The following is a 13,242-nucleotide window of genomic DNA, read 5'->3' as shown; positions in this document are numbered from 1 at the left end:
CCCCCCCCCCCCCCCCGCAGAGGAAAATTCCCGCTCCTCCTCGCCCTGGTCACATGAACCCCGTGGACCACCTTGAACTGGATCAGACGAAGCCGAGCGCAATTGGAGGCGGAGCGGACCCTGTGAAGAGCCTCGCTCCGCGCCCCCTCATCCAGAATAGGAGCCAATTTACCCTCCCGTTTCACCGTTACCTCACTCAACGGAGCCGACTCTGCCGAACAAAATAATCCCCCCCCCCCACCACCACCGGATCCAGTCCAAGACAAAACCCTCTTCAACAGGGCCTTGAGCCAAAAAAAAGGGCGAATCGGAAAGTGTCGAAACAGATTGGAACCAGGGAGTTGAGGTTTCTCCGACGGTTGCTGGCAGCTGACAAAGCTTTCCTCCACGAACAAGTCCCCAAACTTCTCCAAATCCTTCCCCTCGCGAGACCAAAAGGTCGGGTCCAAACCCGCTGGCAAAACCAAGTGGTTATTGGGCAGCACAATCGCACAGTGGTTAGCACTGTTGCTTCACAGCTCCAGCGTCCCAGGTTCGATTCCCCGCTGGGTCACTGTCCGTGCGGAGTCTGCACGTTCTCCCCCCCGTGTCTGCGTGGGTTTCCTCCGGGTGCTCCGGTTCCCTCCCACAAGTCCAAAGACGTGCAGGTTGGGTGGATTGGCCGTCATCAATTGCCCCTTAGTTTTGGGTCACTGGGTTAGGAAAGGGGGATAGGGTGTGCTTAAGTAGGGGCGCTCTTTCCAAGGGCCGGTGCAGACTCGATGGGCTGAACGGCCTCCTTCTGCACTGTAAATTCTGTGTATTGCAGACAGGGACCAACAAGGACATGGAACGAAGTGTGAAATGCTGTCTGGACTGTCTCTCAGGCTGTCAACACTACGGGATTCGAGGAAAACTTTGCCGGACGGCATGGCAGCCTTGCCTTCATTAATTCTCCCAGGCTGGGGCCCTCACAGGAAGTCGCCTCCACTTTCCCTCCATATGGAATCCAAGTGGCTAAACCGCCCCAGAACGTTCTCAATATTGCCTGTCCAGTAGTAAAATAATAGATTGGATAAAGTCAAGCCTCCAGCTCTCTGGAGGGACTCCCTTGAGGTCCCACCCAGCCAAATACATGACGACACTCATTTAGCAATTTTGACAAAGGGCTGAGGGAGAAAAGTGAGGAGGCATTGAGAAAGGAATAACAATCTCGGGAGCACATTCATCTTCATAGTCTGGACCCAGCCCGCCAAAGGAAACGGAAGGTTAGACTAATAATCGTGTCACAAGCCAGCTTACATTAACGCTGCAGTGACGTTACTGTGAAAAGCCCCTAGTCGCCACATTCCGGCACCTGTTCGGGTGCACAGAGGGAGTATTCAGAATGTCTAATTCACCTAACAAGCACGTCTTTCGAGACTTCTGGGAGGGAACCGGAGCACCCGGAGGAAACCCACGCAGACACGGGGAGAACGGGCGGACTCCGCACAGACGGTGACCCGAGCCGGGAATCGGACCCGAGACCCTGGCGCAGTGAAGCAACAGTGCTAACCACTGTGCTGCCGTAAGTCAGAAGTAACCCCATTCGCCAGACGGGTGTGGTTTGATTTATGGAGCGGGGCCCAATCGCGGGATTCCCAGATGACGAAAGCTGGATCTGGCAAGACGAAAAGATAACGTCCCCAGGGGGAGGGGCGGGGCGTGGGGGGGGGGGGGGGGGGGTTTAACTGGGAAGTATTCGCTCTTGTCCAAATTCAACTTATACCCTGAGAAGGAGCCCAAGTTCCCAAGTAGCTTCATTATCACATCCACAGTGGACGCAGTCATGGGAGTGTACCTTTAAGAAGTGGGTGTTTATCAAATAGCAGCAGTGATGTCAGAGTGTGGGTGGAGCTGGGCTGGCTGTCTTCCACTTTTGTTTGTGAGCAGGCAGCTACAGTGGGTTTTAGTTTCGCTTTCAGAGCTGGATAGCTGCAGGCAAAGCAAGCAGCTGGAAAAAGGATCCCTCTCAACAAGCTGCGGACTGTCTCCAGATCATTTGAGGATTTCAAAGTAATAGCTGTTTCTGTAGAGAATTTAAACCTGCTGTCTTTCTGTTAAAAGGGTCTTTTGGTCTTGTGGATGTTGTCAGGAAAGTTATGAAGGGTTACTTATAGAATATTGTATCTGTGGGGATGTTTGGTGTTGATAGTTGTTAAGATGTTTACTGTGGGTTTATAAAGTGTTAACTGGTTTCATAAATAAACATGGTTTTAATTTTAAAGTATTTTAGACCTCTGTTGCATCACACCTGTAAAGTAGGTCATTGTGCTCCCTGTGGTGATACACATCACTGTAAATACACAAGGGGTTAATGTAAATACACTACAACTAAGTAAACACTAGAGGGAGCACTAGAGACACCGTGACATGCAGACATACAGCTAATGAACACATAGAATAGGACACGGCCAATGGGCAGTCAAGACACCCAGAAGACACACTACCACAAGGGGGCATTACACAACCCATATATAAGGACAGGGCCCACATGCTCTGCCTCTTTCCACAGGCGACACTGAGAGAGTAGGAAAGGGGCAGATCAGAAGCATCACACCCACCACGTGGCTTAGAGCAGGCTGGTTAGTTAGACTGAGTTACTATGGCAAGATTAGCAGGAGAGTCGGACTCATAGAGAACTGTGCTAATGGTTCAATAAATCACATTGAACTTACTTCAAAGTCTGGGGTACCTTTTGGTTAAAGCGGCATTGAGTTGCAGCCTGTGTTATCCCAGAGTACATAACACAACATGGTACCTACTCTCCATTCCAGGCAACATTCTGGTAAATCTCCTTTGCAACTTTTCCAAAGCTTCCACATCCTTCCTAAAATGAAGTGACCAGAACTGGACACAGTACTCCAAATGTGGCCTTACCAAGGTTTTGTACAGCTGCATCATCACCTCACGGCTCTTAAATTCAATCCCTCTGCTAATGAACGCTAGCACACCATAGGCCTTCTTCACAGCTCTATCCACTTGAGTGGCAACTTTCAAAGATCTATGAACATAGACCCCAAGATCTCTCTGCTCCTCCACATTGCCAAGAACCCTACCGTTAACCCTGTATTCCACATTCATATTTGTCCTTCCAAAATGGACAACCTTTCAGGGTTAAACTCCATCTGCCACTTCTCAGCCCAGCTCTGCATCCTATCTATGTCTCTTTGCAGCCGACAACAGCCCTCCTCACTATCCACAACTCCACCAATCTTCGTATCATCTGCAAATTTACTGACCCACCTTTCAACTCCCTCATCTAAGTCGTTAATGAAAATCACAAACAGCAGAGGACCCAGAACTGATCCCTGCGGTACGCCACTGATAACTGGGCTCCAGGCTGAATATTTGCCATCCACCACCACTCTCTGACTTCTATTGGTTAGCCAGTTTGTTATCCAACTGGCCAAATTTCCCACTATCCCATGCCTCCTTACTTTCTGCATAAGCCTACAATGGGGAACCTTATCAAATGCCTTACTAAAATCCATGTACACTACATCCACTGCTTTACCTTCATCCACATGCTTGGTCACCTCCTCAAAGAAGTCAATAAGACTTGTAAGGCAAGACCTACCCCTCACAAATCCGTGCTGACTATCCCTAATCAAGCAGTGTCTTTCCAGATGCTCAGAAATCCTATCCCTCTTTTGCCTACCACCGAAGTAAGACTAACTGGCCTGTAATTCCCAGGGTTATCCCTATTCCCTATTTTGAACAGGGGCACGACATTTGCCACTCTCCAATCCTCTGGTACCACCCCTGTTGACAGCGAGGACGAAAAGATCATTGCCAACGGCTCTGCAATTTCATTTCTTGCTTCCCTTGGAATCCTTGATATATCCCGTCAGGCCCGGGGGACTTGTCTATCCTCAAGTTTTTCAAAATGCCCAACACATCTTCCATCCTAACAAGTATCTCCTCAAGCTTATCAGTCTGCTTCACGCTGTCCTCTCCAACAATATGGCCCCTCTCGTTTGTAAATACTGAAGAAAAGTATTCGTTCAAGACCTCTCCTATCTCTTCAGACTCAATACACAATCTCCCGCTACTGTCCTTGATCGGACCTACCCTCGCTCTAGTCATTCTCATATTTCTCACATATGTGTAAAAGGCCTTGGGGTTTTCCTTGATCCTACCCGCCAAAGATTTTTCATGCCCTCTCTTAGCTCTCCTAATCCTTTTCTTCAGTTCCCTCCTGGCTGTCTTGTATCCCTCCAGTGCCCTGTCTGAACCTTGTTTCCTCAGCCTTACATAAGTCTCCTTCTTCCTCTTAACAAGACATTCAACCTCTCTTGTCAACCATGGTTCCATCACTCGACCATCTCTTCCCTGCCTGACAGGGACATACATATCAAAGACACGCAGTACCTGTTCCTTGAACAAGTTCCACATTTCACTTGTGTCCTTCCCTGACAGCCTATGTTCCCAACTTATGCACTTCAATTCTTGTCTGACAGCATCGTATTTACCCTTCCCCCAATTGTAAACCTTGCCCTGTTGCACGCACCTATCCCTCTCCATTACTAAAGTGAAAGTCACAGAATTGTGGTCACTATCTCCAAAATGCTCCCCCACTAACAAATCTATCACCTGCCCTGGTTCATTACCAAGTACTAAATCCAATATGGCCTCCCCTCTGGTCGGACAATCTACATACTGTGTTAGAAAAGCTTCCTGGACACACTGCACAAACACTACCCCATCCAAACTATTTGATCTAAAGAGTTTCCACTCAATGTTTGGGAAGTTGAAGTCACCCATGACTACTACCCTGTGACTTCTGCACCTTTCCAAAATCTGTTTCCCAATCTGTTCCTCCACATCTCTGCTGCTATTGGGGGGCCTATAGAAAACTCCCAAGGTGACTGCTCCTTTCCTATTTCTGACTTCAATCCATACTACCTCAGTAGGCAGATCCTCCTCAAACTGCCTTTCTGCAAAGACGTCTCTGATGCTCCCTCTAGTGGTTACTTAGTTGTAGTGTATTTACATTAAGCCCTTGCATATTTACAGTGATGCAGATCACCACACTAAACTTCTGTCCAAATCTAAACCTCCCAGGAATCTAAAAGAGATATTTTCACTGTATCGTATCAAACGCCTTCACAGCATCTGGAGAAGCGAGCACCTCTGGTTCTGGCACTGTAGAAGGGGAGGGAGGACAACATTTAATAGCCAATGTATATTGCCATCCCTTGATGAAGACTGTCTGATCTTCCAGGATCACCTCTGGGAGGCAGGGCTCTTAGTGAAGTGCTCGATCTTTGGCAGGTAACTTAGTGTCTGCACTTAAAAGCAAAATAGATCGGTACGACCCACAATCCGTGGGGTCCTTGTCCATCTTAAGGATCAGGGAATAGAAGCCTCCGTAAGGGACACGGGCAACGAATCCGGGATAAGGAGTCGTAAACATAGCTAAAATTAGAGGGACTGGGTGGCATGGTGGCGCAGTGGTTAGCACTGCTGCCTCACGGTGGCATAGTGGTTAGCACTGTGGCTTCACAGCTCCAGGGTCCCAGGTTCGATTCCGGCTTGGGTCACTGTCTGTGCGGAGTCTGCACGTCCTCCCCGTGTGTGCGTGGGTTTCCTCCGGGTGCTCCGGTTTCCTCCCACAGTCCAAAGATGTGCAGGTTAGGTGGATTGGCCAGGCTAAATTGCCCTTAGTGTCCAAAATTGCCCTTACTGTTGGGTGGGGTTACTGGGTTATGGGGATAGGGTGGAGGTGTTGACCTTGGGTAGGGTGCTCATTCCAAGAGCCGGTGCAGACTCGATGGGCCGAATGGCCTCCTTCTGCACTGTAAATTCTATGAATCTATGAATCTCACGGCGCTGAGGTCCCAGGTTCGATCCCGGCCCCGGGTCACTGTCCGTGTGGAGTTTGCACATTCTCCCCGTGTCTGCGTGGGTCTCACCCCCACAACCCAAAGATGTGCAGAGTAGGTGGATTGGCCACGCTGAATTGCCCCTTAATTGGAACAAAAAGGGGAATTGGGCACTTGAAGTTATTTTGTTTTTAAATTAGAGGGATCAATTGTGCAGCAAACGTCTTATAAAACTCAGTCGGAGCTTAATCTGGCTGCATCAACCCAACCCATTTCCAAATTTTCTCTGGGACCAATTGTTCTGGGCCAGGGTTTAGAGAACCCCGAAGTGTAGCATGAAGTTCACCTGACCCACAACTTTTAATAGATTGTGGTATGGGGAGCACACGGCCCACTCTACAGGTGTGGGAGAGCAGAAATGGAAAAGTATTTTTTTAAACAAAATAATGTTTATTCCATGAAATCAAGTTAACCTTTTTAAAACATACAGTGAACATCTTAGCAACCATAAATTCAAATACAACCCCCAAAGAATACAACACTAAGTAATCCGTAATAACTTCCCAAACAACATCCAGAAGACAGAAGAAACACCTTTTAACAGAAGCACATCAGGTTTACATTCACTACTGAGAACATTTATAATTCTGAATTCACCAAATGATCAAGAGATAGTCTTTTGATGGCAGAGAGAACAGCAGCACACCTGCTCTGTCTGGCTTCAGCTCCAACACTGAAAACAAAACTAAAACACGCCTGCAGCAAATAGCCTAAAACGAAAGTAAAAAGCCGACAGACAGCCCAGCTCCACCCACTCTCTGACATCACTGCAGTAATAAACACCCATTTCTTAAAGGTACTCTCACTGCAGATATATATATACACACCCATTTATAGTCACCCATTTCTTAAAGGTACTCTCACATGACACCAACAGGGATTCCAACTCTTCCCGTCTCTCCCCCTCCACCTATGGGATGGATGGCCAATCCAAAAAACCCTTCATGGTCAAACTCTCCAAAGGCAGCTCCAATTTATAGAGAACCGAATAAAATGTTTCAAACGTCGCATTGACCTTCGGCGGGGCGGAAACCAGTCTGCCACTTGTGTCCCGTATCTGTACAATCTCCCGGGAAACCGCTTGGCATCGCAGCTGGTGAGCCAAGAGGCATCTGGCCAGTTACGGGTCGTTAAATACACTCTCAAACGCCCCAGCTGGCCCACCGCCTGGCCCATTGCCGGCAAGGTAGCCATCTTGGCAGCCATCTTGGCAGCCATCTTGCTGTGCACCCCACTGACCACCCGCCTTGGCGAATGGTTCGGCCGTACGGGGGCCCCCACACCCCACCCCCATCCCCGCACCTCACCCCCCACCCCACCCACCGCCATACCACCCCTCCCCAACGGCCGCCGCACCCCCCTGCCTGGGGGTGGGGGGGGGGAGAACATACAGTGCCAGCCGGGGCCACCGCGCAGCCCGGTGGACCTGCCTGGGCAGGGGAATACCCACCATGCTCGCACGTCGGTCTTTCACCCACTGCAGACAATGGATATTGGAATTCAACCAGCAATGGGCCTTCCTGCTGGTCGCTGTGGCCCCGGGGGGACGCAGTGTGGCTGTACGAGTCGGAGCTGGTCGAGGAGGAGGTGGCTTCAGTCGCGGAGTGGGCAGCAGCGGAGTGGGCAGCAGGGGAGTGGGCAGCAGCGGAGTGGGCAGCAGGGGAGTGGGCAGCAGAGGAGTGGGCAGTAGTGCAGTGGGCAGCAGTGGAGTGAGCAGCAGCGGAGTGGGCAGCAGCGGAGTGGGCAGCAGCGGAGTGGGCAGCAGCAGAGCGGGCAGCAGGGGAGTGGGCAGCAGGGGAGTGGGCAGCAGCGGAGTGGGCAGCAGCGGAGTGGGCAGCAGGGGAGTGGGCAGCAGCGGAGTGGGCAGCAGGGGAGTGGGCAGCAGCGGAGTGGGCAGCAGTGGAGTGAGCAGCAGTGGAGTGGGCAGCAGGGGAGTGGGCAGCAGCGGAGCGGGCAGCAGCGGAGTGGGCAGCAGGGGAGTGGGCAGCAGCAGAGTGGGCAGCAGCAGAGTGGGCAGCAGCAGAGTGGGCAGCAGCGGAGTGGGCAGCAGTGGAGCGGGCAGCAGCGGAGTTGGCAGCAATGGAGTGGGCAGCAGTGGAGTGGGCAGCAGCGGAGTGGGCAGCAGTGCAGCGGCCAGCAGCGGAGTGGGCAGCAGCAGAGTGGGCAGCCGCAGAGTGGGCAGCAGCGGAGCGGGCAGTAGTGGAGTGGGCAGCAGCGGAGCGGGCAGCAGCGGAGTGGGCAGCAGGTGAGCGGGCAGCAGCGGAGCGGGTAGCAGCGGAGTGGGCAGCAGTGGAGTGGGTAGCATGGGAGGAGGCAGCGGAGTGGGCGGCAGTGGAGCAGGCAGCGGAGTGGGCGGCAGTGGAGTGGGCAGCAGTGGAGCGGGCAGCAGCGGAGTGGGCAGCAGTGGAGTGGGCAGCAGCGGAGTGGGCGGCAGCGGAGTGGGCAGCAGCGGAGTGGGCGGCAGCGGAGTGGGCAGCGGAGTGGGCAGAGCGGAGTGGGCAGCAGTGGAGTGGGTAGCATGGGAGGAGGCAGCGGAGTGGGCGGCAGTGGTGCGGGCAGCGGAGTGGGCGGCAGTGGAGCGGGCAGCAGTGGAGTGGGCAGCAGCGGAGTGGGCAGCAGGGGAGTGGGCAGCAGCGGAGTGGGCAGCAGCAGAGTGGGCAGCAGCGGAGTGGGCAGCAGCAGAGTGGGCAGCAGTGGAGTGGCCAGCAGGGGAGCGGGCAGCAGCGGAGTGGTCAGCAGCGGAGTGGGCAGCAGGGGAGCGGGCAGCAGCGGAGTGGTCAGCAGCGGAGTGGTCAGGAGCGGAGTGGGCTGCAGCGGAGTGAGCAGCAGCGGAGTGGGCAGCAGCGGAGTGGGCAGCAGGGGAGTGGGCAGCAGCGGAATGGGCAGCGGAGTGGGCAGCAGGGGAGTGGGCAGCAGTGGAGTGGGCAGCAGCGGAGTCGGCAGCAGCGGAGTGGGCAGCAGCAGAGTGGGCAGCAGCGGAGTCGGCAGCAGCGGAGTGGGCAGCAGCGGAGTGGGCAGCAGCGGAGTGGGCAGGGGAGTGGGCAGCAGCGGAGTGGGCAGCAGCGGAGTGGGCAGCAGCGTAGTGGGCAGCGGAGTGGGCAGCAGCGGAGTGGGCAGCAGTGGAGTGGGCAGCAGAGGAACAGGAGGCAGCCAATCAGGATGGAGGGCTGCCCACCCATCAGGCCGAGGAGGAGGTGGGAAGGAGGCGCCGCACGAGGCCTCGTGTGTACCGGTACCGCCTGTCATTCGAGGAGCTGCCGGACCGGGCACGCCGTCGGAGACTCCGGCTGAGCAGGGAGACACTGCAAACATATCTGCCAGGTGCTGGCACTCCTGGCACCGTGGGGGGGGGTATGGGGGAGGACACCCGCTCCTGGTGTCGGGCACGGTGACGGTCGCCCTGAGCGTTTACACCACGGGGTCCTTCCAGCCGCCGAGTGGGGGGCGTGTCCGGGATCTCACAGACCTCGGTGCACAGGTGCGTCCGCGCCGTCACGGAGACCCGATATACCCAAGCGGATCAATACATCCGTGTCCATGGGGACCGATCCCACCAGGATGCCCGGGCAGTGGGGGTCACTGCCATCAGCGGGATACCCCGGGTTCAGGGGGCGATAGACGGGATGCAGGTCGCCCTGGGGAACCTGCAGATGATAGGCCGTCTCTGACCACCAGCTGCGCATGGTACACGTCTGGGCCCGATACCCGGGCAGGATTCCTTCATCCTGGCGCACTGGAGAATTCCCGGCCTCTTCCAGGCGCACCCCCAGCTGAGGGGTTAGCTCCAGGGTGAGAGGGGTTACCCGCTGCGGCCGTGGCCGACGATGCCTATCCGGAATCCACAGTCCGACGCGGAGACCCGCACAGCGACCGGGGGCGTGGACGAGCGGTGCTTCAGCCCCTTGACGATGCGGTTCAGGTGCCTGAGGGCCGACCGCATGATGGGGCCCCGCTGCGTCCTCCAAAACATCGCACAGCAGAGGGGCGACATGCTGGAGGAGGAGGAGGCATGGTAGGAGGAGGAGGCATGGTAGGAGGAGGAGGCATGGTAGGAGGAGGAGGCATGGTAGGAGGAGGAGGCATGGTAGGAGGAGGAGGCATGGTAGGAGGAGGAGGCATGGTAGGAGGAGGAGGCATGGTAGGAGGAGGAGGCATGGTAGGAGGAGGAGGCATGGTAGGAGGAGGAGGCATGGTAGGCCTCGCCTCACGAGGAATATGCAGGGGAGGGGGAGGATGGGCAGGGCAGGGGGGCCCCCGGCAGACACGGACGACCGCATGTCGTGTGCGCCGGGGCCAAGGCGAGCAGGATGTTCTCATCGTCTCTGGCTTCACCGACTAGGGGTAGGGGAACTGGGAAGGGACACGGGTACCACTACCGGGTGGGGGCCCTGGGTTGGCAGTGACAGCGGGTCTGGTCCATGCGATGGAGGATGATGACGACCCGCTCCGTGATGAGCTCTGGTGCTCCGCATCGTTTGACAATGTCTGACTCCTGCCCACGGTAGCTCTTCCCACCATGCACCTGGGTGACCCCTGCATGCGAGTTGGCCAGTCCATCACACAGTCCCATCGGGTCCCTGGGGTGGCAGAGGCAGGGATGGTGCCGGGGGGGGGGGGGGGGGGGGCACTAACGCTAGACTGTGCCCCGCACTCGTGCCAATTTAACTGATGTCTACTTTTCCAGAGGGCGTGGTGCCGCCCTGTTCTGCCCGCTGCCCACCAGATGCATCAGGGACAGAAGGGGGGAGGGGGTTCAGAGGTGCCGCGGAGTTCTGGCACACCCCTGTGGGAGTGACTGGCACGGGCCCCATCCTCCCTCAGGGTGCCCAATGGCCCCCGGGCTACTCCATGGGAAAGGGTTACGAGCGGAGCTGCCCTCTGAGACTCCACTGCCACCTGGCGCTGCCAGTCCTGGAGGCTCGCTTGGGACTCGACCAGGGTCTGCAGGCTCCAGACCATGGAGCACAGGGAGTGGACCATCTCCGTCTGGGACTGCGCCACCACCCTGAGGGTCTGTGCCGCACCGGCCAGTGACTGGGCCGCCTCCTTCTGGGACTGGGCCACCTCCCTCTGGGACTGGGCCGCCTCCCTCTGGGACTGGGCCTCTGGGACTGGGCCTCTGGGACTGGGCCATCTCCCTCTGGGACTGGGCCTCTGGGACTGGGCCTCTGGGACTGGGCCGCCTCCCTCTGGGACTGGGCCCTCTGGGACTGGGCCTCTGGGACTGGGCACTCTGGGACTGGGCCTCTGGGACTGGGCCTCTGGGACTGGGCCTCTGGGACTGGGCCGCCTCCCTCTGGGACTGGGCCCTCTGGGACTGGGCCTCTGGGACTGGGCCTCTGAGACTGGGCCGCCTCCCTCTGGGACTGGGCCCTCTGGGACTGGGCCTCTGGGACTGGGCACTCTGGGACTGGGCCTCTGGGACTGGGCACTCTGGGACTGGGCCTCTGGGACTGGGCCTCTGGGACTGGGCCTCTGGGACTGGGCCGCCTCCCTTTGGCACTGGGCCTCTGGGACTGGGCCGCCTCCCTTTGGCACTGGGCCTCTGGGACTGGGCCTCTGGGACTGGGCCATCTCCCTCTGGGACTGGGCCTCTGGGACTGGGCCACCTCCCTCTGGGACTGGGCCATCTCCCTATGGGACTGGGCCTCTGGGACTGGGCCATCTCCCTATGGGACTGGGCCTCTGGGACTGGGCCATCTCCCTCTGGGACTGGGCCTCTGGGACTGGGCCGCCTCCCTCTGGGACTGGGCCGCCTCCTTCTGGGACTGGGTCTCTGAGACTGGGCCTCTGGGACTGGGCCTCTGGGACTGGGCCTCTGAGACTGGGCCTCTGAGACTGGGCCGCCTCCCTCTGGGACTGGGCCTCTGGAACTTGGCCATCTCCCTCTGGGACTGTGCCACATCACCCTGAGGGTCTGTGCCGCACCGGCCAGTGACTGGGCCACCTCCCTCTGTGACTGGGACTCTGGGACTGGGCCTCTGAGACTGGGCCGCCTCCCTCTGGGACTGGGCCGCCTCTTTCTGGGACTGGGCCACCTCCCTCTGGGACTGGGCCGCCTCCTTCTGGGACTGGGCCTCCCTCTGGGACTGGGCCACCTCCCTCTGGGACCGGGCCGCCTCCCTCTGGGACTGGGCCTCCCTCTGGGACTGGGCCTCCCTCTGGGACTGGGCCGCCTCCCTCTGGCTGGGCCTCTCCCTCTGGGACTGGGCCTCCCTCTGGGACTGGGCCACCTCCCTCTGGGACTGGGCCACCTCCCTCTGGGGCTGGGCCACCTCCCTCTGGGACTGGGCCTCCCTCTGGGACTGGGCCGCCTCCCTCTGGGACTGGGCCGCCTCCCTCTGGCTGGGCCTCTCCCTCTGGGACTGGGCCTCCCTCTGGGACTGGGCCACCTCCCTCTGGGACTGGGCCACCTCCCTCTGGGGCTGGGCCACCTCCCTCTGGGACTGGGCCTCCCTCTGGGACTGGGCCTCCCTCTGGGACTGGGCCGCCTCCCTCTGGGACTAGGCCGCCTCCCTCTGGGACTGGGCCACGCCGGCCGGCGCCTGGGCAATGCCGCTGACGTTCGCAGCCACGGCCCGCTGTGACTGGGCCAGACTGCGGAGGTCCGCTGCGATGTCCAGGTGGCTCTGGGACATGGCTGCGTGTGGGAGGGCATCCCTGTCCTGGGCCTCGGCCCCCGCCTGCACAGAATGGCCCAGGCCTTGGCCCCCGCCTGCACAGAATGGCCCAGGCCTTGGCCCCCGCCTGCACAGAATGGCCCAGGCCTCGGCCCCCGCCAGCACAGAATGGCCCAGGCCTCGGCCCCCGCCAGCACAGAATGGCCCAGGCCTCGGCCCCCTCCTGCACAGAATGGCCCAGGCCTCGGCCCCCTCCTGCACAGAATGGCCCAGGCCTCGGCCCCCGCCTGCACAGAATGGCCCAGGCCTTGGCCCCCGCCTGCACAGAATGGCCCAGGCCTCGGCCCCCGCTGGCACCGAATGGCCCAGGCCTCGGCCCCCGCTGGCACAGAATGGCCCAGGCCTCGGCCCCCGCTGGCACAGAATGGCCCAGGCCTCGGCCCCTGCCTGCACAGAATGGCCCAGGCCTCGGCCCCCGCCAGCACAGAATGGCCCAGGCCTCGGCCCCCACCAGCACAGAATGGCCCAGGCCTCGGCCCCCTCCTGCACAGAATGGCCCAGGCCTCGGCCCCCTCCTGCACAGAATGGCCCAGGCCTCGGCCCCCCAACTGCACAGAATGGCCCAGGCTTCGGGCACGCTGACCCATGGCCCAGGCCTCGGCCCCCACCTGCACAGAATGGCCCAGGCCTCAGCCCCCGCCTGCACAGAATGCCCC

Source organism: Scyliorhinus canicula, chromosome 20, assembly GCF_902713615.1.
Source record: "Scyliorhinus canicula chromosome 20, sScyCan1.1, whole genome shotgun sequence".
Classification (NCBI taxonomy): domain Eukaryota; kingdom Metazoa; phylum Chordata; class Chondrichthyes; order Carcharhiniformes; family Scyliorhinidae; genus Scyliorhinus; species Scyliorhinus canicula.
The sequence above is the reverse complement of the archived record's forward strand: the minus strand, read 5'-3'. Positions refer to the sequence as shown.